Below are 26448 nucleotides of genomic sequence, written 5' to 3' on the forward strand. Positions count from 1 at the left end.
TATTAACTCTACCCTGAGTGCGACAGTTTTACAGATATTCACAAATGAGTAAATATGTCCCCCTGCGACGTTGCACCCTTCTCCTCTCAGAAACACACCCACAGGATAACCGAATCCGGAAAGAATTCTCAAACTAAACATACAGCCGGTAGGGAGCATTATTTACACAAGACTACGCTGATATTTACACTACGATCCAGGACCTGTTTTTGGAGGAACACATGCAGATGTTATGCATAGAGAGAGCACGCATGCTAGCATCGATACACCAACCCACGAGTGCTCTGTGGCCTACGGCCTTTAATAATGTGCAGAGCACCCCTTCCAAGCATCAAGCACCACCCCATCACACAGTGAGCACCATCCGGTGCACCAATAAAGTGTCTATGAATCATTGTGTGGCTGCTGCTGGTCTTGCCTTCGTGTGGTGCACTTGGCCTTCTTACTTCTTTTCAAAAATAAAGAAAGGCGCCAACCGCGTCCATTTCTATATTGCGGCCGTCAGGGGGCCAACTGTTAGTGGTTCACCTGTTTGGCATAGGTGCCACGTTGACCCATAGGTCCTTCCACGGGTGGTGCTTGGCCGCAAAAGAACTGCGGTCCATTGTGGGTGGCCACAAACATTGCGGTCCGTATGGTGTATCGATCCAAGCAGCAAGCAGCGAAAGTGCAGGCCCACAACTGCGTAGCCAGCACCTCTCTCTCCTCTCTCTCTACCCCAAAGCCAGATCCTCGGAGGTGGGAGACAAAAGAAGCAGACAAGTGAGTAAGGTGGTAAGGGCGCAAAAGTGCACGCAATACAAGATGATGCACACTGGGGGCACATGGGAACCAGGTGAGACAGGTACGTTCCTATCGTACGCCCCCCCCCCCCACCAGGTAACCTACATGGCCCCTCCCTTACCCCTTACTGCATCCACAAAACACAACACTACCCATAAACATCTACTTTACAAATCAACAAACATCCCTACTGTCTTCCCCGTTCCTCCCATAAACCAAATTCGTCTTCTCTCCCTCCTAACCAATCAAATTTGCCATTTTCAACTCTCATCAAAATTTGCCATTTTCAACTCAACATCAAAATTTGCCATTACCAATTCATCATCAGTCCCTCCTAGGGAGGGAGAGATGGAATCACCCCAATGTCTCATCCACGTCGTGATGCGTCTCACAAATCCACAGCAATCTCATTTCCTGCTACAAACCAAGAAAACACAGGTGTGGAGTCATCATCATCACCTCAGGTAAGTGGCTGCGTATGGTGCGACAGGTTCATCAATCCTAACTATTTCCTAAATGACTTTAACAACTTTACACTACCCGGGGTCTTTCTCCGGCCAAACCATTGGCCCTCTTACACTATGGGTTCTAAAAACCAATTCCCATTGGCCAAACTGTGGTGCTTTTCAATTTGGGGTCTCACTCCCCCGATTCATCTCCCGGTGCCCTCGCACAATTTCTGGGCTGTGGCGTGTACCTCTCCCAGTGGGTCTACCCACCTGCACACCTCCACCACTGTAGTTGCCTCCGAGCTTACCTGTTCCTTACCCTAACCTATCTACCTGGGGAAGGCCCTCTGGCACTCTCCCCACTCGGTGCCCTCTCTGGCACGGGGCTACCCGGGTCCATCCTCCGGATCCTCGGGCCCCATCCACAACTCTACCGGCTCCCAGAGCCCACCTGCGGCCTCACCTGGCCGACATCCTCACAGTGGTGGAGTGCCCAACCAACTACACACACTAACAGGCTACACGCCCAGCCATTTCCACAACACTAATGCACCCATCCACAATACCATTCTGCAACCGCACCACAAATGCCAATATCCAACCACAATTTACCTGCACCCTCTACCTAACACTTACACTACCCGCCCCGGGTACTCGTGAAAGGGGTCCACTCTTCCCCCATCCACACCTTCGCACCATGCACACCACTCCGTACCACTCACTCCAACTCTCTCCACACACCTGTACCTGCACACCTGTGCTCTCACACCTGGTGCCACCTGCACCCTTCTCTCCCCAAGCGCATTCGCGCTGATCCACACACTCACTACTCATACACTGCTCCACACACCTGTCCAGTTGCACACCTGTGCAATCACACCTGTTCAATTCTCACAAACACGGCATCATCTCAGCTAACTACTCCCTTCTGAAACTTGCGCTTCCCAGTCGTCCCTTTAAACTATTGCGCTCCCTCGTCATTATCATCCACACTAATCTACCTGCGTCCCTACTACAGGTATCAGTCACTAACTAACCTTAACGTCACCTAATGTCATCTTCTAGGGCCCTATCCATATAACCTAACCCACCCGGGCTAGTTTTCACTGCCATACACCCCATAAACTATTGCTCCTTTGCCCCCACCTGTGAGGGATGGTGGATTTGCCATCCCACCACATCGGGGGTCTCTCACTACCAATTTCGCTCGTCCAAATCCAACAATTCAAAAATTTTCCATTTACTGCCAATGCTATTCACTTTTCTAAATTTCGTTTTAAATCACTATCACTATCACCATCACCCGTCTACTTATTACATCCTCTCGGTGCGCCAATTTCCTTGGAAAGCTCGGCTTCGTACAGCCGAGCCATGAACGCGGGTTCTTTTGTGCCAGCGGCTGGATACGTCCGGCACTCGGTGCAGGGACGGGGGCTTACCCGGGCCGAGATCCCACGCATCACCTCGGCGTGGAGCCATCCAATGTCCCGATCTCGACCTGCCGGCACGTCTCAACAAAACGTGGTCGCCATAACGACCCTTCCTATCGGGCTGCCCGCTCCGCCTAGTGGAGCACGGAGGCGGCCGTTCAAAGCGAGGCCCAGCACGCACCGAGGGCCCGATTCGGCTATAAGTCGTTCTAAACTCTACCCCGGTCACCGTTGATGCTTCACCTGGATGCTTACACCCCGCAGCCCGTTCCTTGCTCACACATCCAGCTGTGCCCATGCTCCTCGTACCTTTCCTTACACACCCAGGTACCCTCATTCCACTCACAGCCTTGGTCACACACCTGACCACCGAACACTTTGGCACACATTCGTCGCTCGCACACCTCACCAATACACCGCTTCGCGCCCCCTCCTCGGTCACCTCCTCTGTGACAATCACAGGTGTGCTCTCATTCGCACACCCAACCACGTGCCTCACCACCAACTCCAGCGTGCATTCCCACTCACGCTCTACCATTCCAGGTGTGCATCCTTCCATCCCAGGTGTACATCCTCGCTCACCTGTCACAACCAACTCACTCTCCTTGTCACTCCCACTACTCTCACCTCCATTATTGACAGCGCACTCACCCTTACTCTTGACAGCGCACTCTTTCCTCGTGCACCTGTCCGTCACACACCTTTCTCGCGCACACTCTCCCGTTACACCCTCTGTAACACTCACCACAGGTGGACACTCTTCCTTACTTCTGACAGCGCACTCTTTCCTCATGCACCTGTCCGTCACACACCTTTCTCGCGCACACTCTCCCGTCACACCCTCTGTAACACTTACCACACCGCGCTTCCATGTGCTCCCTCGCACACACGCTACGACCGACTCATTCTCGCCAGCACCCTCACTCCTTGGCACACACTTTTTCCTCACACACCCCAGAGTCGGACTTTCTCGCACACCTCCTTTTTCGCACACCAGACCTGTCGCACACTTCACCCACGGCCTCTCACGAACACCCGGGTCTATCTCGACCCCCAAGCTTATTAAATCCCCTGGCGCATCATACGCACGACCATATTGGTCACCACTTACACCAGGTCTTCTTCCTCTTCGCTTCTCCTCCATCACCTGCGAATCCCTCATCCGGTTAATGAGCACATCATCACGATCCGAACACAGACTTCGGACCAATTCTTTTATCTCCTCTTTTATCTCTTTCTTATCCCCTCTCCGTCGCTTCTTAATTTCACTCATCCCTTCTTCCACTTCTTCTAATTTGTGCTTCACCTCTTTTATTCCCCGGTACGTCTCCTCAAGCTCGTCCTCCAAGGCTACCTTGACCGTTTCCATGTGCGTCCTCACCTGCCGGTCCTTCGTCTCCATTACCTCTACCACCTCGTCCAACCTCGTTGTCAGTCCCCCACGTACCATCTGACATTCCCTCTTCGTCGCTATCAAGTCGTCTTTTAGTTCTTTCTGTGTCACTTTTAACCCTCCTAATACCGCAGTGTTCCTTTGAACCTGCTCCGTTAGTTCTTTTTGTCCCTCCGTCAGCTGTTCCACCTCCTGCGTCAGGACCTCTATGCCCCCTTGTAACTTTACCGTCCCCTTTCTCACCTCCTTCTCCATGTGCTCCTTACAGTGCCTCACCTCCTCGCGCACTCCTGGGACCCTTTCGCCCAACCCGCGGTCTCTGTCCCTCTGCTCCCTTTCCTTCCTATCGGCCCTCATTCCGTTTATTGTTGCTTCGATTTGCTCACTCTGAGCATCCATCCGGTTCCCCATCCGCTCACTAAATCGCTCAATTTGGCTCTCCATACTCATCTGTACAGCTGCCTGTAACTGCGCAATGAGGGCCTGCATGTCAATCGGCTGCATGTTAAAGCCCGTTGATACAGCGGCCTCGGCTACCACGCGCTCTTGCGAGGTGCCATTTTGCGCGCCCGCTACTTCGTGCGTGACGGCGCTATTTTGCGAACCTGCTACCCTCACTGCTTCGCTCTCCTCGCGTCCCTCAATTTGGTCCTGGACCGACCCTGCTTCACTCTCCCCTACCGGACCCCAGCTGTCTTGGTCTGCCATAGCGCGACTTTCAAAATTCGGGTTTTTATTTTCGTAAAACAAATTCAAATTTCGCCGTTATAATTTCGCGCGGGAAACGCGCTCCGAATCGATTCTATTACCAATTTGGGCCTAATAAATTTAGTCCCGGGTTCGAATCCCACTCCTCGACACCAATTGTTACAGACGTGGCTTGGATGTTATTTACCGAGCGGTTTTATGGTATGACCACGTCTGCACAAGTTACCCGATTATACTCGAACGTCGACTAATCGCGCTACGCTAGGTCAATAAAGGCAATAAAGGAAAAGGACACACGGCTGGGTTTCAAATGACACGACACCCAGGGTTCAGTTCTCAAGACCTCCGGAGGAGATTATATTCGTTCGGAAGGTCAGATTACAGGGACGAGAGGTACAACATAGAAAGACAAGCACTTAGACACAATCTTATATTATTCCCAACAGACGACAGATAAACGGGACAAAGCTGACTCACACGGGGATTGATGGCTAGGAAAGGCAGGATCGATGGCTCAAGGTGCACTCTTGGCTCAAGGACAGGATCGACCCGGTCCGGTCCAGAGATGCGGAAGGTTGCACAGCGCTCGAGGTGGCGTCTTTTCGTCTCAGGCTGGGGGCGCATCTCACGTCACATCCGGCGCGGGGCCGCGTATATCCGGCGGGGAGTGACACGCCCTCGGCTCGTTAGCTCCGCCTCGTGGAATCGGCACGTTGCTTCTCATTGGGTGCGTGCGGGGGGGTTACCGGCTCCGCCCTTGACGAGGAGCTGACAAGGAGCCCCTTTGTGGTAACCCCGTGGAGCGCATGGTCTGGAGCGCGTTGTCTGGAGCGCATTGTCGATGGCGGCTAACCGAGCCGGTGGGAGGACGCACACTCCCCCCCCGCGCAGCGCCGTGCCCCTCTGTTGTTGTAGACGGGGAAGAAGATGGGAGGAGGTATGGGAAAGGTCCTAAACTCACTACTGGTGCCATATAATCACATTCTGGTGCAACGAAGAGTCATAATTAATGGAAACGAGGCCTTAACTGACATAGACTAAGAATAACTAGCAAGATGTCCGAAAGTTGTCTACGTGTGGTGCGGTGGACCTGGGCACGACATTTAATGGGGGAATAAGGGGAAGGTCGGCTCTACTGATTGTTGTTTACAGACAATGGGACTAGGGAATGGGGGATTGGGGATAGTTGGGGAGTATTGGGGAAATAGGGGAATATTTACAAGCGGATATGGAGGCCAAATTCCATATTCGCAACAATATATATGTTGGAACCCATCTGTGGATCGGTCCCATCGGCCGATGGGTCTGACCCATCTGTGGATGCACGAGAAATGACAATGCAGACCCATCGGCCGATGGGTCTGCGCCATCTGCGGATGTGTTGTTCACCTTGAAGGAATGTGTATGCATCAATGGTGGATGAGTATGTTTATTTGAACCTAAAAATAAGCAATTGATGTCATAAATGTTTATAAAGCAGTCCGTGACATGTGGTTTGTCGATAACCGTTTGTCGATAAGATAAAAATAAGAGAATATTTTTAGGTTCAAATAAACATACTCATCCACCATTGATGCATACACATTCCTTCAAGGTGAACAACACATCCGCAGATGGCGCAGACCCATCGGCCGATGGGTCTGCATTGTCATTTCTCGTGCATCCACAGATGGCGCAGACCCATCGGCCGATGGGACCGATCCACAGATGGGTTCCAACACATATATATATATATATATATATACCTCCGGATGTTATGCACTATTTGTATAAAACAACGACTCGCCCCCTTATGGAGTATTTGGGCCAGAGCACTAGCCTGTCATCTGTCCTTATTAGACAGGCCCAGGAGCACGTAGTTAATTTGGTTGGAGTAGAGCTCAGCCCGTCTCTACAAGCACTTTCACCTCGTAGGTCTCTCTACGAGAGACTACTCTAAGTAAGGTCCTCGCGACTACTCTAAGTTTGTTTTACAGATATTTTCATGGTAATTTTTCTCCTGCTCTTTGCAACATGGTACCTTCTATCCGAGTGTTTATTCGGGAGACTCATTTTGCCATCACTTCGCACCTATACTTTGACCATACTTGAGGTGTAGAGTGAAGAGCTATGCAAGTAGCTTTTCTTCCACATGCTGCATCAATTTGGAATTCTTTGCCGGTCACAAGTTTCCCCACATCTTCATCCATTTTCTTTCAAGAATAATATAAATTTCAACCTCCTTCTTCTTTGATCATTCCTCTTTATTTTATTTTTTTTCTTCTGTATCCCATCACTTTTAGTAGCTCTCAGTCTTGTTTAGGGTGAATCTCAATTTAAAAAATTTTTTTTACTAGCTACCCATACAGGAATCTCATTTCTTTTGTCACGAGATCGGATTGAAATCTGATAATAATGTCATCAGATCTGGTGAGATATTTCTATATGATATATCTTGTTTTCAAAAAATCATTTTCATCAAAAACATGGAAGTTGATTGGTTTATTTTGTTTAGTTGCTTTACACGGATGGTTCGTGACTGTGGACGAAAGAGTGAGTAATGCTGGGGAAACTCTTGTTATTGAAAATGGAACGCCCATTTTCAGAATGTTATTGAAACACTTGGGCCTTACCACGTCGTAATCATCACACGATGCGCGCACACACTGCCAGACCTACTAGACTCACGAAGAAGACCCACTATATTATGGGCTGATTAAACATAAGCTTTTAATTGTCTCGAAAACTATTATGTGCTGCTAATTTGTTCATCATTACAAAATGCAGTCACCTGGGACAGCCAGGTGCACCATAATGGCGCTACCGGTTTTATGCCGATAGACAGTTGTTTTCTACGAGGGCCAGTCAATAAGTAACCTTAAAATGGCGATATAAATTCGAGAATGTAATGTGTGTAGTTGTAGACGACATATGTTATATCTAGGGGTAAGAGTCATGTTTTGCCTATTTTAGATCTGGCAACATTGAGCGTATGACGTCAGTAGCGCAGTTCCAAGATGGCGGCCACCTTAGAAGCATGCACCAGGGAGGAGCAACGTTCTGCAATCCGTTTCTTGGGAAGGGAGGGTGTGAATCCCAGTGAAATCCATCGCAGAATGAAGATGCAATATGGTGACGTGTAGCGGTTACCGCTGGATGCACACAATCGCCTTGCACCGGCCAGAACACGGCCAGACGCGCCTCTCCCGGGCATGCCCGGACTCACTGTTCCCGGGCACGCCCGAACCTCCCGGGCACGCCCGGTCTCGTCTTTCCCGGGCATGCCCGCTCTTGCCTTTCCAGGGCTCGCCCAGAGCGTCCGGGCATGCCCGCTATCGCATTTTCAGGGCTCGCCCAGAGCGTCCGGGCATGCCCGCTATCGCCTTTCCAGGGCTCGCCCAGAGCGTCCGGGCATGCCCGCTATCGCCTTTCCAGGGCTCGCCCAGAGCGCCCGGGCACGCCCAGCCTCGACTTGGCAGGCCGCAGCCAAACACGCCCGGGCAGGTCCAGACTCGCCTTTCCAAGGCTCGCCCTTGACACCCGGGCATGCCCGGTATAGCTTTTGCCGGGCAAACTTCCCGACATAAATGTGTATATATATTGCTGCCCGATAAACGGGCTTGTCAGAATACCTGAGCTGTTTTGTTTCAATAAAGCAACTCGGACGAATTCCGTCTTTGGTCGCGTCAATTCTTTCGACTCGCGTTGGAGCGCAGTTCCTTCATTGGTGACCTACCGACATGGATACGGCAGTGACGCTTAAACTGCCTACCTTCTGGGAGGCTCACGCGGCTGTTTGGTTCGCTCAGGCGGACTCTCAGTTCGCCCTGCGAGGCATCACCGCGGACGACACCCGCTTCCACCATGTTGTGGCGGCGCTCGGTTCCGCCACCGCGGCCTGCGCCTTGAGCCTCCTCGAGCACCCGCCGGCTGCTGACAAATACGACGCGCTGAAGACACTCCTCCTCGATGCTTTCGCCCTCTCACCGGCAGCACGTGCATGGCGCCTGCTCGCTCTGCAAGAGCTCGGCGACACGCGCCCGTCAGAGCGCATGGACTATATGCTCTCGTTGCTCGGTGAGCACTCTCCGGATTTTCTGTTCCGCGAGCTGTTCCTTCGCCAGCTGCCTCACCCGGTACGCCTCGCCCTGGCTGGCACGTTGATCACGGATTCCCGCGCCCTCGCCAGGGAAGCCGATAAGATCTCCTCGGCGGGCCAGCACTTCGGCGCGGTTACCTGGAGCCTGCCGCCGTCCGAGGCGACGCCCACGACGCCCGAGCGTTTGCGCGGTTGGAGGCCGAACTGCCGGTGCAACTGGCGGCCGCCACGCCGCACCGCCCGCTTCCGACACGACGGCCGGGGCCTCCACCTGACCGGGCGTGGTGTTATTACCACGCCAGGTTCGGACACAAGGCTCGGACGTGCCGGCCCCCGTGCACTTTCGGCAGGTCGGGAAACGGCCGGGCCGGCGTTCATTCCCAGCCATGAGCGCCGGCCACTCGGGCAACTTGCTGTTTATTCGGGACAAAGCGTCTGGGCGGTGTTTCCTGTGTGACACCGGCGCCCAACTGAGCGTCATACCCGCCTCCGAGCAGGACAGGCGGGACGCCATTTGCGGCCCCTCTTTGGTCGCTGCTAATGGCTCGGCCATACGCACTTTCGGCCCACGCGTCGTCACCCTCTGCTTCGGCAGCCAGCGTTTTCAATGGACTTTTGTGACCGCCTGCGTCCCCATGGCTTTGCTGGGCGCCGACTTCCTCTGCGCGCACGGGCTGCTGGTCGACGTCAAACGTCGTCGCCTTGTCAATGCCGAGACCTTCAGCTCCCTGGCGTGCACGATGAGCAGCTCCGCGCCGACCGAACTGGTGTGCGCCCTCCCGGCAGCGAACGAGTTCGCTCGCCTGCTCGCGGAATTCCCGGCCCTCACGCGGCCGACGTTTTCGGCCGTCGCGGTGCGGCACGGGATTGAGCACCACATACCCACTACGGGCCCGCCGGTCTATGCCAGGGCCCGCCGCCTCGACCCGGCCAAGCTCGCCGTGGCGAAGGCCGAGTTTGACGCGTTGGAGCATCTCGGCCTCGTGCGGCGCTCCGATAGCGCGTGGGCCTCGCCACTGCACATCGTGCCAAAGCCAGGGGGTGGATGGCGCCCGTGTGGCGACTACCGCCGTCTCAACGACGCTACCACCCCCGACAGGTACCCGATCCCGCATATTCAGGACTTTTCCGCCCATTTGGCGGGACGGGTCATCTTTTCGAAAATTGACTTGATACGGGGCTACCACCAGGTACCTGTCCGGGCGGCCGACGTCCCGAAGACGGCCGTCATCACGCCGTTCGGCCTGTTCGAATTTTTGCGGATGCCGTTTGGCCTCAAGAACGCGGCCCAGGCGTTCCAGCGCTTGATGGACGGCGTGCTGCGCGACCTGCCTTTTCTTTTCGTCTATCTGGACGATATCCTCGTCGCCAGCACGTCCCGCGCCGAGCACCTCCTCCACCTCTGAACACTGTTCGGTCGCCTCAGCGAGCACGGCTTAATTGTCAACCCGGTCAAATGCCACTTCGGCGCGACGACCGTTGACTTTTTGGGCCACCGCATCACCAAGACCGGGGCCGTGCCGCTGCCGACCAAGGTCGAGGCCATCACCACGTTCCCGCGTCCCCGTTCCATCAAGGCCCTCCAAGAGTTCCTCGGCATGGTGAATTTTTATCACCGATTCGTGCCCCGCGCTGCTCAGCTCATGTGGCCCCTTTACGAGGCCCTCCGGGGCAAGCCGGCCAAGCATGACATTGTTTGGTCCGCGGTCATGGACGCGGCCTTCGCCAGCGCCAAACGGGCCCTCACCGACGCAACGCTGCTGGCTCACCCGGTGCTCAACGCGCCCATTGCCCTCACTACGGACGCCTCCAACTACGCGGTGGGCGCCGTCCATGAGCAATGGGTGGACGGGGTTTGGCAGCCACTCGCTTTTTTCAGCCGGCAACTCCGGCCGAACGAGTTAAACTACAGCACGTTCGACCGCGAGCTGCTCGGGCTATTCCTGGCCATTCGCCATTTCCGACACCTCCTGGAGGGCCGCCCGTTCACGGCTTTCGTCGACCACAAGCCGTTGGTCTACGCAATGGCTAAGGTCACAGAGCCGTGGTCGGCCCGCCAGCAGCGCCACCTCTCCGCCGTGTCGGGGTTCACCACGGACATCCGGCACGTCGCCGGCAAAGACAACGCCGTGGCCGACTGTCTTTCTCGGGCCAGCGCGAACGTGGTCCACCTCGGCGTGGACTTCGCGCTCATGGCGGCCGACCAGACCACCGACGCCTCGGTGCAGGCACTCCGTGCGGTGGACACGGGTCTCCGCCTGGCCGACATTCCCTTCACGGGCACCGTCCTGCTCTGCGACGTCTCCCAGGGCCAGCCTCGCCCCATCGTGCCCGTTTCCTGGCAGCGCCGCATCTTCGCCTCCATCCACGGCCTTTCTCACCCGGGCCGGAAAGCTTCTCAGAAGCTGGTGTCGGCGCGTTTCGTCTGGCACGGCCTTCGACGAAACATCCGCGACTGGGCCAACGCCTGCACGGCCTGCCAGCGGGTCAAGGTCCACCGCCACACCCAGGCCCCGCTGGCACCTTTCGCCGTGCCTGAACGGCGTTTCGACCACGTCCACGTAGACCTGGTGGGTCCCCTGCCCCCCTCGTGGGGGTTCACCCACCTGCTCACCATGGTGGACAGGACCACCAGGTGGCCGGAGGCCGTGCCCCTCAGGGGTCACTTCGGCCGGGTCATCCGGACCCCCCTTAAATTGACCCTGCCGGTGCAGGTCGATTCTGGAGGGGCGTGTGTAGCGGTTACCGCTGGATGCACACAATCGCCTTGCACCGGCCAGAACACGGCCAGACGCGCCTCTCCCGGGCATGCCCGGACTCACTGTTCCCGGGCACGCCCGAACCTCCCGGGCACGCCCGTTCTCGTCTTTCCCGGGCATGCCCGCTCTCGCCTTTCCAGGGCTCGCCCAGAGCGTCCGGGCATGCCCGCTATCGCCTTTCCAGGGCTCGCCCAGAGCGCCCGGGCATGCCCGCTATCGCCTTTCCAGGGCTCGCCCAGAGCGTCCGGGCATGCCCGCTATCGCCTTTCCAGGGCTCGCCCAGAGCGCCCGGGCACGCCCAGCCTAGACTTGCCAGGCCGCAGCCAAACACGCCCGGGCAGGTCCAGACTCGCCTTTCCAAGGCTCGCCCTTGACACCCGGGCATGCCCGGTATAGCTTTTGCCGGGCAAACTTCCCGACATAAATGTGTATATATATTGCTGCCCGATAAACGGGCTTGTCAGAATACCTGAGCTGTTTTGTTTCAATAAAGCAACTCGGACGAATTCCGTCTTTGGTCGCGTCAATTCTTTCGACTCGCGTTGGAGCGCAGTTCCTTCAGACGCATGTTTATCACTGCAGCAGGTGTACGACTGGGACAGGAAGTTTAAAAATGGAGTGTCCAGTGTGGCAGACGCTGCTCGCTCGGGCCGGCCTCACACAGCCGACACACCAGAAATGGTCGCAGGAGTTGAGCGCATGCTAAGGGAAAACCGTCGCATTACGCTGGATGAGGTGATCATGGATCAGCACACCATATCATTCACAACGTGCTGGTGTTCCGTAAAGTGTCTGCAAGGTGGGTGCTGAGACAACTCACACCCGAACTGAAAGAACGGCGAGTGGACACATGTGAAGAACTTCTTCGACGTTACGAAACAGAAGGCGACACTTTCTTACAGCGCATAATGACTGGGGATGAAAGCTGGGTCCACTACTTTCAGCCAGAAACGAAGAGGCCAAGCAAAGAGTGGCGCCAATCAACCTCACCGAAGCCAAAAAAATTCTGCACACAGCCGGCCGCTGGAAAAGTGATGCTGATGCTCTTCTGGGATAGCTGAGGCCCACTTGTAGAGCATTACATGCCCAGAGGGACCACAGTCACCAGTGCATCATACTGCGACCTCCTTAAAAATCATCTGAAACCAGCAGTCAGATCAAAACGTCGTGGACTAGTCACTACCGTGTTTTGCTGCAGCATGACAATGCTCGGCCCCATACTGTCCGCGCTGCAGCTGCAACAATCGAGGAGCTGCATTTTCAGTGTCTTCCTCATCCACCCTACTCACCAGACCTCGCCCTTTCAGCTAACCACATCTTTGGGCCACTTAAAGAGGTGATTGGTGGAACCACTTTCCGATCCGACGAAGAGGTCCAAGAGGCGGTGCAGGAATGGCTACACAAGCAGCCAAAATAGTTTTTTTCCGAGAGGAATCCAGACCTTAGTAAACCGCTGGAAAAAATGCATTGAACACAATGGAGATTATGTTGAAAAATAACACAGGTAAATTTTCTCATATCCGAATCCATATTCAGATCATCACCAAAATGGAATCGATTCTTCCTTGTCACACACTCAACCTGTCCACCAACGTTCGTCCAAATCCATCCATAACTTTTTGAGATATCCTGTTCACAGACAGACAGACAGACAAACAGTGGTGAAAACACAACCTCTGTCCACTTTTGGTGATAGAGGCAACGAAAAGCCTATAAATCAATCTTGAGATATTTGATTAATCCTTTGTTCCATTTATTGTTATGGATGTTCTTGAATTTATAACTTCAGGAATTTTTTGTTTGAATGAAGAACAAGTCTTGCTCATGGAGGGTTGCGTCCAAGGCTAGTAATTGGTGCTGGCCTGTTTGGAATAACAACACTGTATTCACATGTAGTTTCTGGTGCTGGGATCCCAGGTTTGATGCAACAATGTTTGGATCACCTGATTCATCCGGCACATTGAACAATTCCAAAGGTACATTTACCGTTATGTATTTACAATGAGATGTGATGCCAAAGATGCTTCCAGAAGCTTTATGGAGGCACTTCCGTGGAATGAGGGCAGCATTCTTAATAAATGTCACCGGAAAACGTTTCAGACATTAGGTGGTGCCAATATTACATCTTATTCTTCGGCTTCGGTGAACATCCCTTCCAATTGGTTGGCTGATGCGGACTGATAGAGGTTTCCTATCAGAGATGTTGCTCATTGTCGGCCACAAAAACATTAGTGTTTGGAAATTAGTCTCTTCTCTTGCTCATTTGTAAACAATTTTAGGAAAATAAATTTGTAAATAAAAGATTTGTAAACAATTTATTTTATCTATTTTTATTATTAATTATTATTATTTTTAATTTATTAAGTTTTTTTTTATTTTTTTTTATTTTTTATTTTTATTTATTTTTTATTCATTATTTTTTTATTATATGCATATATATATTTTTTTTCATTTTTTTTTTCTGTATTTAATTTATTTATTGTATTTTTATTTATTTTTATTATATTTATTTTTTGCAATGTTAATGCAATACACAGGGTTCTGGATTGGCTTGATGAGCTTTTTTTAATTTTTTTAATTTTTTTGTATACTGAATCGAGGCTCGTGAAAGAGCTAACATTTATTTCACAAACAAATCAACCAGACAAACAAAATATACAAAAAGAGGGAGCGGAAGACAAGATGGGGAGAGAAGGGGAAGCACACAACCACAACATTTGAGAGCAGGGAGAAGTGTGGGAGGGAGAGGGCTTGGGGGCAGGAGGCGTGGGAAGGGGGGAGGGGGGGGTGGGAGAAGTATAAAACACAAGGGGACCGAAAGGGGTTTGTAAAGCAGTTATTATTTGGTTATAATGCTGATTTGCTCGAGTGGTAATGGTAAACCACCCAGTGTATTTCTGGTAGCAAGTAAGCCTCTCCCATGGGATATTGTCCGTTGCAGTGAATTACCATACTGGTTCTTCTTTCCTCTCCTAATTGAATCCAGTTTGACATATATTGTAAATGTTTCACACAAGCCAAGGTGAAGAAGCGATGCATTTTGGGAAAACGGTAGTTGAACCCTGATTGCTGATTGGTCCTTTTTGAAAATCTGCCACATGTAGTGCACGTTCTAAAACGTACCGTAGCCATTAGGAAATAACATAATAATTCCCTCTCTAATTAATGTATTACAAATGTCAAAAACTACAGGTTCTTGAAATTGATTTGATCAACATCTCACGGAATGTGAAAGAGACAAGATGGTGGGTGTATGTCGAACAGTGCCAAAACAGCAAGGGATATGTCATGTCAATTGAGGCTCAGCTTGAGATTTCCTTTTGAATTAAGCCACAGGATACTTAATACTTTTTATTCGTGTTGAAACAGTATCATTATTCAAACTCCACAACGATTTAAACATAATGACATGTCTGCATGAATAATTAATTAATCGAGAGGCCATATAGATTCCCAAGAGATACTTTGCAGTTTTCCTTTTAGATTTAGTTATTGCTCATTACTGTGTTATTTATTTTTTTTGTATACAAGATCGAGGCTCGTGTAAGAGCTAACATCAATCACAAAAAAAAACAAAAACGGACACACAAAACATACAAAAAAGGAAGCGGGAGAAAATATGGGGAGAGAGAGGGAAGCACACAAGTACAACAGCAGAGAACAGGGACATCGGGAGATCTGTGGGAGGGAGAAGGCTTGGGGGGAAGTTGTATGACATGTTCTTTGAAGTTGTATGAAATGCTGATGTGTGTGTTTATATATATATATATATATATATATATATATATATATATATATATATATATATATATATATGTGTGTGTGTGTGTGTATATGTGTGTGTGTGTGTCATATATATATGTGTGTGTGTGTGTGTGTGTGTGTGTGTGTGTGTGTGTGTGTGTGTGTGTGTGTAGTATATGTGTACATAGTTTCATCGCGGGACATTCCAATGATTCTGAAAGCTTTGGTTTCAACAGCATGAAGCCGAGCTCGGTGTGAGGCAGGAGCACTGGCCCAGAGGGAAGAACAGTATTCCATTGAGGTGCGGATGAAAGCCTTGTATGTGGTGAGGAGCTCAGGTGTGCCAAGGAAGGACTTCGCACGATGGAGGATGCCCAGTAGGCGACTGGCTTTGGAGGCCAGATTTGAAATGTGGTTTTCCCAGGAAAGATCATGGCAGATAGTGAGACCCAAAAGCTTGAGCGACAGAACTTCTTGGAGAGGATTGTTGAGAAAGTAGATGGGAGTGTTGACCAGTCGGTCTTTTCGGAGAGACATAGTAAGAGTGTAAGATTTGTCAGGATTGAAAGACATGTTCCACTTGTTTGACCAGTCTGTGATTTTGTCTAGCTCTGCAGAGAGTGAGGAGGCTGCAGACTGCCGATTTGAGGGATGAGGAATGGAGCGGCAGACAGTGGAGTCATCAGCAAAGAGATAGAGAGGATTTTCCAGAGAGTCGGAGAGATCATTGATGAAGACCAGAAATAGCACAGGGCCCAGAACACTACTTTGGGGAACTCCAGTCTGAACAGGAAGGGGAGATGAGAGAAATCCATTCAGGGCCACACGTTGACGACCACCAGAGTGGAAGTCCGCAAGCCGTGCGTGGAGATTTCCATGGATACCATAGGAGGAGAGTTTGGTGAGCAGAGCGGGTTGCCAGACCGATTCGGAGGCACATGATATGTCAAGGGAGACAGCTCTGATTTCCTGTTTGGCATTGAGGACCTTCATCCATTGTTGAGACAGCAGAAGCAGCATGTCCAGAGTAGAATGACCTGGTCTGAATCCAAATTGATGATCGGAGATCAAGCCATTGGAGAAGAGGAAGGATTTGATATCCGAAGGAATGATGGATTCCATGCCTTTGCTGATAATTGGGAGAAGGTTGATTGCTCTGTCATAATGCAAGGATCTGTTTTTGCACCTTTTTGTGTAACTCGGTAATGTTGGATGATTTCCAAGCTGATGGCAGATGACCTTGAGCAAAAGAGAGGGTGAAGAGAACAGAGAGAGGGTGTGAAAGAGCGGAAGAGCATTTTTGCAAATTCCTTTGTTTTGTTCCTTTGTGAGCAAGCAAATTCCTTTGTGAGCTGGGACAACAGTTCTTCCATTACAATCCTGTAATCGGTGGAATCCAAGGTGATGAGGCTAATATCGTTACTCAATGTAAAATTAGGTGCACGGCGTGCTCCTCTTCCACCGCAGACAGGTTAGTGGGTGAGCGGCTTAACTACTCGTTACCCTGCGCTCGCGAAGCAAAATGCATGGTTCAGGGATCAGTTACATACGTACGTATGTGCTGCATTTTTTAAGTTGTCAAGTATTCCCCTTGGGGAATAACATATTATTACGTTTATAGGGGAGGTTAGAGATTACCTCAGAAGAGATAGAACTGTGCAGAATAGCATGGACCAAGGATTGGGTTTGAAGGTGCACGGTACGAGGGTCGTGCTTGTGATAAGGTAGAGAGGGATTAAAGTTAAGGAAACGTGTGTAAAACCTCATGTAAATTTCTGCCAGGCTTGCCAGGTGACATCTCTGCAGAACAATGTGAACATTGTTCTGCAGAGTATTCTATTGTATTCCATTCTGTCAATGGAATACTGTTCCCCACTCTGGGCTGGTGCTCCTGCCTCACACCTAGCTCGGCTTGACGCTGTTGAGGCCAAAGCTTTCAGAATCATTGGAATCTCCTGCGATGAAGTCAACTCCGAGGGCCTTTCACTCACTCACCGCAGGCAAGTTGGTGGTCTTTCTGTCTTCTACCGACTCCTCTCCGGCCCTGCTCCCCCAGCTCTCTCTGTGCTCTGTCCCCCCAATATTCCTTCAGGTCACACAAGATCTGCTTGCAACCCTCTTATGGTTAAACTGCCAAAATCAAGACTCTCTGCTCACCTTCACTCCTTCATTCCCCTTTTCTCCCGCCTCTGGAACAAACTCCCCCACTCCATTCAATCCCACTCCTCCCTCCAGGTCTTTAAAACAGCTGTTTCACCACCATCTCTTAACTTCCCCCATCCAAAACCTTGATCTTTTCTACCCCCGGTAATTCACCCGAGAGTCCTTGCAGTGTTCATATGTTTTATACCTCTCCCACCTCCCCCCAAGTCCTCCCGATGTCCCTGCTCTCAAATGTTGTGTTTGTGTCCTTCCCCCTCTCTTCCATCTTGTCTGCCGCTTCCCTTGTTTTTTGTGTTTTGTGTGTCGGTTTGACCTTTTGTGTGATTAATGTTAGCTCTTTCACGAGCCTCGATCTTGTATACAAAAAAAAAAAAAAAGAGCAGGATTTTAGGACCCGTGGGCTGATGCCGTCTTGTCCAGTTGCAGAATCAGAGTCGAGGTTTGACAAAAACTTATCCACCTTGTCAGGAGAGAAGGACACACAGTCCAGGAGCAGTTGGTTTCGACTGGGTAAGGTGTGAACAGAGAGAGATGGGTTTGGGACACAAGATTCTGAGGCAAACACAGCGTTGAGGCATTCGGCTTTGTCACGTGCAGTGTCAACTGTGTAGCCATTTGAGGTAAGGGAGGGGATGGAGGGGGAACAAACAGCAGAAAGGGATTTGACCAGATGCCACCAGGATTTGGAGGAAGGAGACAGGTTTGAGAGTTCATTCTTGAGTGTGGAGAGATAGTGTTTCCTGACTCTCTTGAGGGTAGACGCACGCTTGTTCCGGGCTTTGTGAAAGGAACTGAGATTGCCTTCCATTGGATTTGCCTTCCAGGAGGCGAAAGCAAGCTGTTTCAGGGCACCTGCCTCACCACAAGATTCACTGTATCATGGACGGGAGGAAGGGTAAGACAACTGAAGACGAGATGGGATAAATCTGTGCATGATGGAGAGCAGTTTGCTTTGGAAGAAGTCCCAGGACGAGTTGATGTCAGAGGCAGTAGAGATGAGAGACCAGTCCAGATGATTGATGACTGCTTGAAGACCGTGCCAGTTGGCCTGAGTGAAATGCCAGACTCGTCGACGATGAGGAGCCTCTCTGAGAATAGCCAGAGAGATACCTCAAAAAAAGAAAAGAAAAAAAAAGAGAGACACCTGGACCTCAAACAGATTGCAATGATGAAAACTGGCTGTTTGGGTGTGTTATAACACCCTTTTTGAAGATGATTAACGAGGTGTTCATAAGAACAAACCCAAAAAAGCCTTACCAAAATGGCGGCCAGCCATCTTGGTCATCCCACTGCCACTCGCTAGGTTCTTTAGCCGCCATTTTGTTTCGGCCTATTCAAACGTGCCTTGCGTTGGAAACACGATCAAATATCATTACATAATTGAAGCATATCATCAAAATCTGGATTCGGATATGAAGATTGGATCCTGTAGACTAAATATATGTCCAAATCTGGAATTAAATCTGACAAAATTGACCATATCTAGCGATTTTTATAACTAAGTGTATATATTCATTTATTTAAGCGAGGCTGTCATTCTCTTTCTGGGGTTAGTTTTTTTTAATTTAACTTAATCATAATTTTAACTTAATTCAAACTTCCATGGGATAGGTGTCACTCAACTGTACTTGAAATCTGTTTTTAAAATTCCTCGGCCATTTTAACAAGAAGCAAACAGCTTGATATCGTATCGCTTGCCAAGCCAGCCGTTCCTTGTCATCCATTTTGTAGGAGTGCTTGCTGGAGTGGTTAAGCCGCATGGCGAGGGCTCTACAAATGAAGTCAGAAATACCTGTGTGCTTAATTAATTAGTCACAAGGCCGGGGAAGTTTGGGTGTGTTATAACTCCCTTTTTGAATATGATTAACCACCACTTGGTGAACGCTATTCAGGCTGCTTTTGCAAGCCATTGTGCTACAGTAGGCAGAGCTCCCTTTTTGTTTTTACATATCCATTTCTTTATTGAGTAACATTTTTGTGCGACATACTAACCCTCCCCTCCCTCCCTTCCCCCCTCCCCTGCCCTCTCTCTCCTCCCCCCGCTTTCCCTTCCTCCTCTCCTCCCCCCTCTTCATATTCCCGACAGGAAGCGACTCATTGTTACCCGGCAATGCCGGGTACTTTTGCTCGTATATATATATATATATATATATATATATATATATATATATATATATATATATATATATATATATATATATATATATATATATATATATACTGTATATATATATACAGTATATATATATATATATAATTTAAGAAACAGGAAGTAAATTCCTGCGTGGGGCTAGTGTGAAAAAATTCTGACTCAACCCAGGACTCGAACACAGGACTCGAACACAGGACTCGAACACAGGACTCGAACACAGGAACTCATCACTTGCACGGTGACAGCCCACTGAGCTATTGAGTCTCTGGGGTATCTTCAGAGATTTCTCACACAAACACTGCGAGCTTTATAATGGCCGATGTCTTACATGCCTGCTCGGCAGACCGCGGATGTGAGACATACATACACTGTGCATCTGCCTGGTAAATTATCCCTTATGAGAGGAGGACCTGTCTTTCCCCTTCCCCAATGCATAACAACAAACAAACACATATAAAGGAATGGGACTAAGATATTGGTCTGTATATATTACCAAAGTTGCATCATGATTGGATGGAAAATTCAGCTGACATTCCAAAAAGTATCTTTTCTGTAGGCGTGGGTTACAGGGTGTTTCACGTACCAAAGATAAATGGCCTCAACCCCACACCGCTCGGCCTCGGCCGGATCAATTCTCATTCTAAAAACGAAATGAAAGTTGATAACGACTGTGGCACAATGTTGCCATGACTATGTTTGTTTCTAATTGAGTAAGCATGAGACACCCTTTGTCTTTTGGTATTTTCAATCATTACCCTCGCCTGAGGAGAGGGTATTGCATTTGAGTCCATTTGTTTGTTACTTGGCAAATTTTTTTTTTTTTTTTTTGCAGGTACAGTATGTTGATCACTCCACTCCGGTTTGTGTGTTTGTTTGTTTGTGTGTGTGTTTGTGTGTTTGTCTGTCTGCTCACTTATACTTGCCTACAGGTCACAATTTTAAACTGATCTTCACGAAACTTCACCAAACGGTAGAGTTCGTGGTCTGACAAAATCCTATACGTTTTTGATGTCAAAAGGTCAAACGGTCAACATAGGCCAAAGGTCAACCACTTTTTTTCAAATTTATAAAATCCTCAATTTTCATCCGATTGACTTGAAATTTGAATATGATTTACATATCGGCGAACTGAATTCAACCACCAACGATTTTTCAGATAAGCATAGGCCAAAAGGTCAACATAGGCCAAAGGTCAACCACCTTTTTTCAAATTTCTAAAATCCTCAATTTTCATCCGATTGACTTGAAATTTGAAAAGGATTTACATATTTTGGATAACTGAATTCAACCACCAACTATTTTTGAGATCTGCATAGGCCAAAAGGTTAACATAGGTCAAAGGCCAACAACAATTTCGGATTTCAAAAATCCTGAGAGAGAGAGAGAGAGAGAGAGAGAGAGAGAGAGAGAGAGAGAGAGAAAGAGAAAGAGAATGAGAATGAATGAATGAATGAATGAATGAATTGAGAAAATGGCTGAGGCCCAGCACACCTCAGACCTACATTTTTCGAATGCCTTGAACAAACATTGGTACAACACGGATGATGAAGGTTGTGGGGAAGTTTCATCTATATAATGTGTGTAGTTTATGAGGAAAAAGGAAATTCCTATTTGGGGGGGGGGGGGGGGGGGGTCAAACCTGTATCCACTTTGACCCCGGTAAGCCCCCTGAAACCCAGATTTGTTTTTAATGCCGTGAACAAACTTCACTGACAACATAACAAATATAATTTGTGCCAAGTTTGGTCACAATCCGTTCATTATTGCAATGCAATTGCAATTGCATTTAACATGTGCATAATGCAAATTATGCACATGGCATTAGCAGATGCCATTATATCGTAATCATCTGTAGATCAAACTTATTTATGAAGGAAGGCAATGTCTGCACCATCAGCTACTAACAAAATGCTCCGCTGATGCTGACATTCCTTATTCCTATTTTTCCTATCTTCATGAATTGGTCCCAGCAAATTATGCTCAGTACATTATAATCAGAACTCAACAATAAGGCCCTCTTGATACGCTTACACAGTGCTTAAGCAAAATGTCAAGTCCAATTTTTTAATTCTGCCTTCAATACGTTCTGTAACGGTGGCCATTTTGAAGAATGCCGAATGTGATAAATTGAGATATGGTCGCCATCAGAACCACTTATTTACCTGATTTTATTAAAGAAAGCATCAAAGAGAAAATCGTGAAAGAGGGTGGAGAGAAATAACAACCAATGGTGCTTTATAACCAAACAGGCTTTAAGGAATTCAATATCTCCCTCTCCAAACACCTCAGCAATTATACATTGGCTTTGATACAGCTGCTGGATCTTGCTTACATTGTATTCCAGTTACTTTTTAATCCCACAAAGGCCCCTTGATCTTCATCACCAACATGTCTGGCCCTGGAATTTAAATGATAATGCCACTTGAATCTGTTTTGATGAAATCTCAGTCATGCAGTCCACTGTAAATGTGAACATTATTATTTCGAAACAACAATTAACAAGTACAGATACATTCAAAGTACACCGCCCCCGTGCCAAATAAATAAATAACATCGTCTCGCGCAGCATTGCCGGGGCGCCTTAGGCATTAAATAATTAATCGATTAATTGATTAATCAAAATCAAAATTATCTTTTCTAGCCACATCACCTGATCACTGTCGTGTCCAAATATCAGCTTCCTAGCACAAAAGGTGCCTGAGATAATGCCCAGAAGCGAAAGGAAATAAATAAGTACGTAATTAATCGATAATAATTAAGTAAATAATCAATTACTTGATTAATAAAAAAACAAAAAATAACGTTTTTGCCAAAACACTTGAACACTATTGTGCCGAAATTTTAGCTTCCTCGCTCAAAGGATGGCTGAGATATTGCCCGGACAAACAAACAAGCAAGAAAACAAACAAACGAAGAAACAAACAAGAAAACAAGAAAAGAAGTACAGATACATTCAAAGTACACCGCCCCCATGCCAAATAAATAAATATCCTCCAGCGCGGCATTCCCGGGGCGCCCAGCAATACCGCCGTGCAGCTCATCGAGACTGTTTTGGGAGGGAGAGGTGCACAATATTTGATTGATTAATTGCATAATTAAAATCAATAAATAATGATCGTCAAATATTTTCTTAATCAAATGGCTAATAGCATACCTAAACCACCAGTGCGTTATCCGAAGCTGTAACTTTCTGAAAATTAATTAAATAAGTCATTAATAGAAACAATGTAATAATTAATTAATTAATCAATTAATAAGTAATCGATTAATTGATTAATCAATAAATCAAAAAAATATTTTATTTACACACACACAAGAAAAACGCATGCGCATACACACACACACACACACACACACACACACACACACACACACACACACACACACACACACACACACACACATACACACATACATATACACACATATACTCACACATACATATGCACACATATACACACATACTAATACACACATAAACACACACACATAGACACATACACATATACAGACACACACATACATGCACACACATACACACTTACATATACAGACATATACACACACATATACACACATACACACACATTCCCCTGCGGAAAGGCTATTTGCTTAGTATTAACGCACACATACATGACATGACCATAAGTATGTGGCCTCTCGAACATCGCACATCTCATTCCAAAATCATGGGCATTAATGTGGAGTCGGTCCCCCCTTTGCTGCTATAACAGCCTCCACTCTTCTGGGAAGGTTTTCCACTAGATGTTGGAACATTGCTGTGGGGATTTGCTTCCATTCAGCCACAAGAGCATTAGTGAGGTCGGGCACTGATGTTCGACGATTAGGCCAGGCTCGCAGTTGGTGTTCCAATTCATCCCAAAGGTGTTCAATGGGGTTGAGGTCAGAGCTCTGTGCAAGCCAGTCAAGTTCTTCCACACCGATCTCGACAAATCATTTCTGTATGGACCTTGCTTTGTGCATGGGGGTATTGTCATGCTGAAAAAGCAAAAGGTCTTCCCCAAACTGTTGCCACAAACCTGGAAGCACATAATTGTCTATAATGTCATTCTATGCTGTAGCGTTAAGATTTCCATTCAATGGTACTATGGGGCCCAGCCCAAACCATGAAAAACAGCCTAGACCATTATTCTTCCTCCACCAAACGTTACAGTTGGCACCCGCCATCTCCTGGCACCCGCCAAACCCAGATTTTCTGTTGGACTGCCAGATGGTGAAGCGTGATTCATCACTCCAGAGAACTCATTTCCACCTGCTCCAGAGTCCAATGGCTATGAGCTTTACACCACTCCAGCCGACACTTGGCATTGCGCATGGTGATCTTAGGCTTGTGTGTGGCTGCTCAGCCATGGAAACCCATTTCATGAAGCTCCCGACGCACGGTTGTTGTGCTGACATTGCTTCCAGAGGCAGTTTGGAACTCGGTAGTGAGTGTTGCAACCGAGGACAAACGATTTTTATGCGCTACATGCTTCAGTACTCGGCAGTCCCGTTCTGTGAGCTTGTGTGGCCTACCACTTCTTGGCTGAGCTTTTGTTGCTCTTAGACGTTTCCACTTCACAATACCAGCACTTACATTTGACCAGGGCAGACATTTGACGAACTGACTTATTGGAAAGGTGGCATCCTATGACGGTGCCATGTTGAAAGTCACTGAGCTCTTCAGTATGGCCCATTCTATTGCTGATTTTTGTCTATGGAGATTGCATGGCTGTGTGCTTGATTATATATACCTGACAGTAATGTGAGTGGCTGAAATATTCTAATCCACTAATTAGAAGGTGTGTCCGTATACTTTTGGTCATATAGTGTATCTTATTTAAGGTACAATGAATACTTATCACACTGGTGAATGAATATATTCCTCTCTTACAAGGAACTTGGTCACAGAATGAGGCCATTTGGCCAATCATGGCCACACTCTATATAAATGTCACATTCATGCACTTACTATAATAATGTCTTATTCACCTTATCTACCTTGAGTGGATAATTTATGACTGTGCATTATTATAAATTATGCTACATTTTATCATTACTGTCTTGGTTTAAAGTGCATATGCATCGTGATCGATTTATACATGTGGAAAGTGTCTCGGATGTGACAATGTTGTCTTCTGCTATCGCGGAGGCTTCTTTTCCTGCATTTAATCATTTGTGACAATATTGATTTTGTTGTTTGTCATGCTAGTTGTGAGTGGCATCGGTGAGTGTGTGAAGGCTTCTTGCATTGCCCATACTGGTGTGGGTTACATTTACATGGATTGCCAAAAACCTGGCTGGGAGATGATATGAGCACCATTATGAGCACAATCAGGTCTATAATCATAAAATGGCCACTATGGTTCCCTAATGACCTTCACAAGCCAATGCGATCTTCACCATCAGGATGCCACTTGACTTGAATAAAGTCAATGAATTCTCCATCTCTGATTCATTGTCATATGACCTTCTGTGCTTTCTTTTTAAGAAAATGTTAGTTAGAAAAATATGAGGATAAAACAAAACAAAATAAAAATAAATTAATAAATAAACAAATAAATAAATAACAAGAAAACATCCAAGACACAGGAAGTAGCAGAGGTCGGGTAAAATGCGATTAAACCTCAAAGATGTAGGAAGTATGAATTGACATTCCTCTTAAAGCAGAGTAAATCGTAGGATAATGAGAAGTATGTTACAGGTCGTGAATTCCAGAGCGAGACAGCACGAGGGATGAAACTACCTGCATTGCCTTTCTGCATTTTGGATCAGCTATATTGTATGGGTGAGCAGAAATGGCAAACCGAGTCTTACGTCCAAACACTCGTATGGGAGGGACCAAGTTAAGAAAGTCCAACAGAATATTTGCCATGAAAATATCTGTAGAACAAACCAAGAGCTGCACTCGACCTACGGTAAGAGAGTGGTTGAAGAGTTGAACCCATCCCCACACCAACCAGGTTGACAATGTGTTTCTGGAGCCGATCAAGTAAAGATAAGTGGCAAGCTGGTGGTCCAGCACAAATGTGGCAACGGTACTTTATTTTTGCCTTGGGAGTCTGCCTTTGGAGTGAGTCTGCATAAACCAAGATGAAGACCAGAGAACTGTCTTTGAAAGAAAAACAAGCAATTTGGAAGCTGAAATTACAGAATAATTCAATTACAGGAATAGCACAAAAATTGGGCACAGCAAATGCAACAATTTTGAATATCTTGAAAAAAAAAAAGAAACCACTAGTGTACTTAGCAATAGACAACGGCCAGGTCAGCCAAGGAAAACAACCGTTGTTGATGACAGAAAAATCATCAGAGCTGTGAAGAAAAACCGTCAAACAACTGTCAGTGACATCACCAACAACCTCCAGAGGATTCCGGGGTGAAAGTATCAAAATCTACCGTCTCCAGAAGATTTCGACAGCAGAATTACAAAGACTACACCGCAAGATGCAAATCTGACATCAGCACCAACAATAGAATGGCCAGATTAGAATTTGCCAAGAAGTACAGAGGTGAGCTAGTGAGTTTTGGAAAAAAAGTTTTATGGACAGATGAGACCAAGATAAGCCTTTACCAAAGTGATGGAAAGGTGAAAGTGTGGAGAAAGGAAGGAACTGCATATGATACAAAGCACATTACCTTATCTGTGAAGCATGGTGGAGGAAGTGTCATGGCTTGGGCTTGCATGGCTGCTTCTGGGGCAGGCTCATTATTGATGATGTAACCAATGACGGCAGAAACAGAATGATATGTAGGACAATCTTGGTTTGTATTACCAAAAGCACCAAG

At 47.9% G+C, this 26448-nt stretch overlaps 1 protein-coding gene across 4 annotated transcripts in view; it reads left to right on the top strand.

Annotated features, from left to right (window-relative positions):
* The window catches only part of LOXL3 (lysyl oxidase like 3), a 398335-nt gene that overhangs the window by 249612 nt on the left and 122275 nt on the right, over positions 1 to 26448 (top strand). The gene's annotated exons all lie outside the window — the stretch shown is intronic.

This window comes from Myxine glutinosa, chromosome 2, assembly GCF_964187855.1.
Source record: "Myxine glutinosa chromosome 2, kmMyxGlut1.1, whole genome shotgun sequence".
NCBI lineage: Eukaryota > Metazoa > Chordata > Myxini > Myxiniformes > Myxinidae > Myxine > Myxine glutinosa.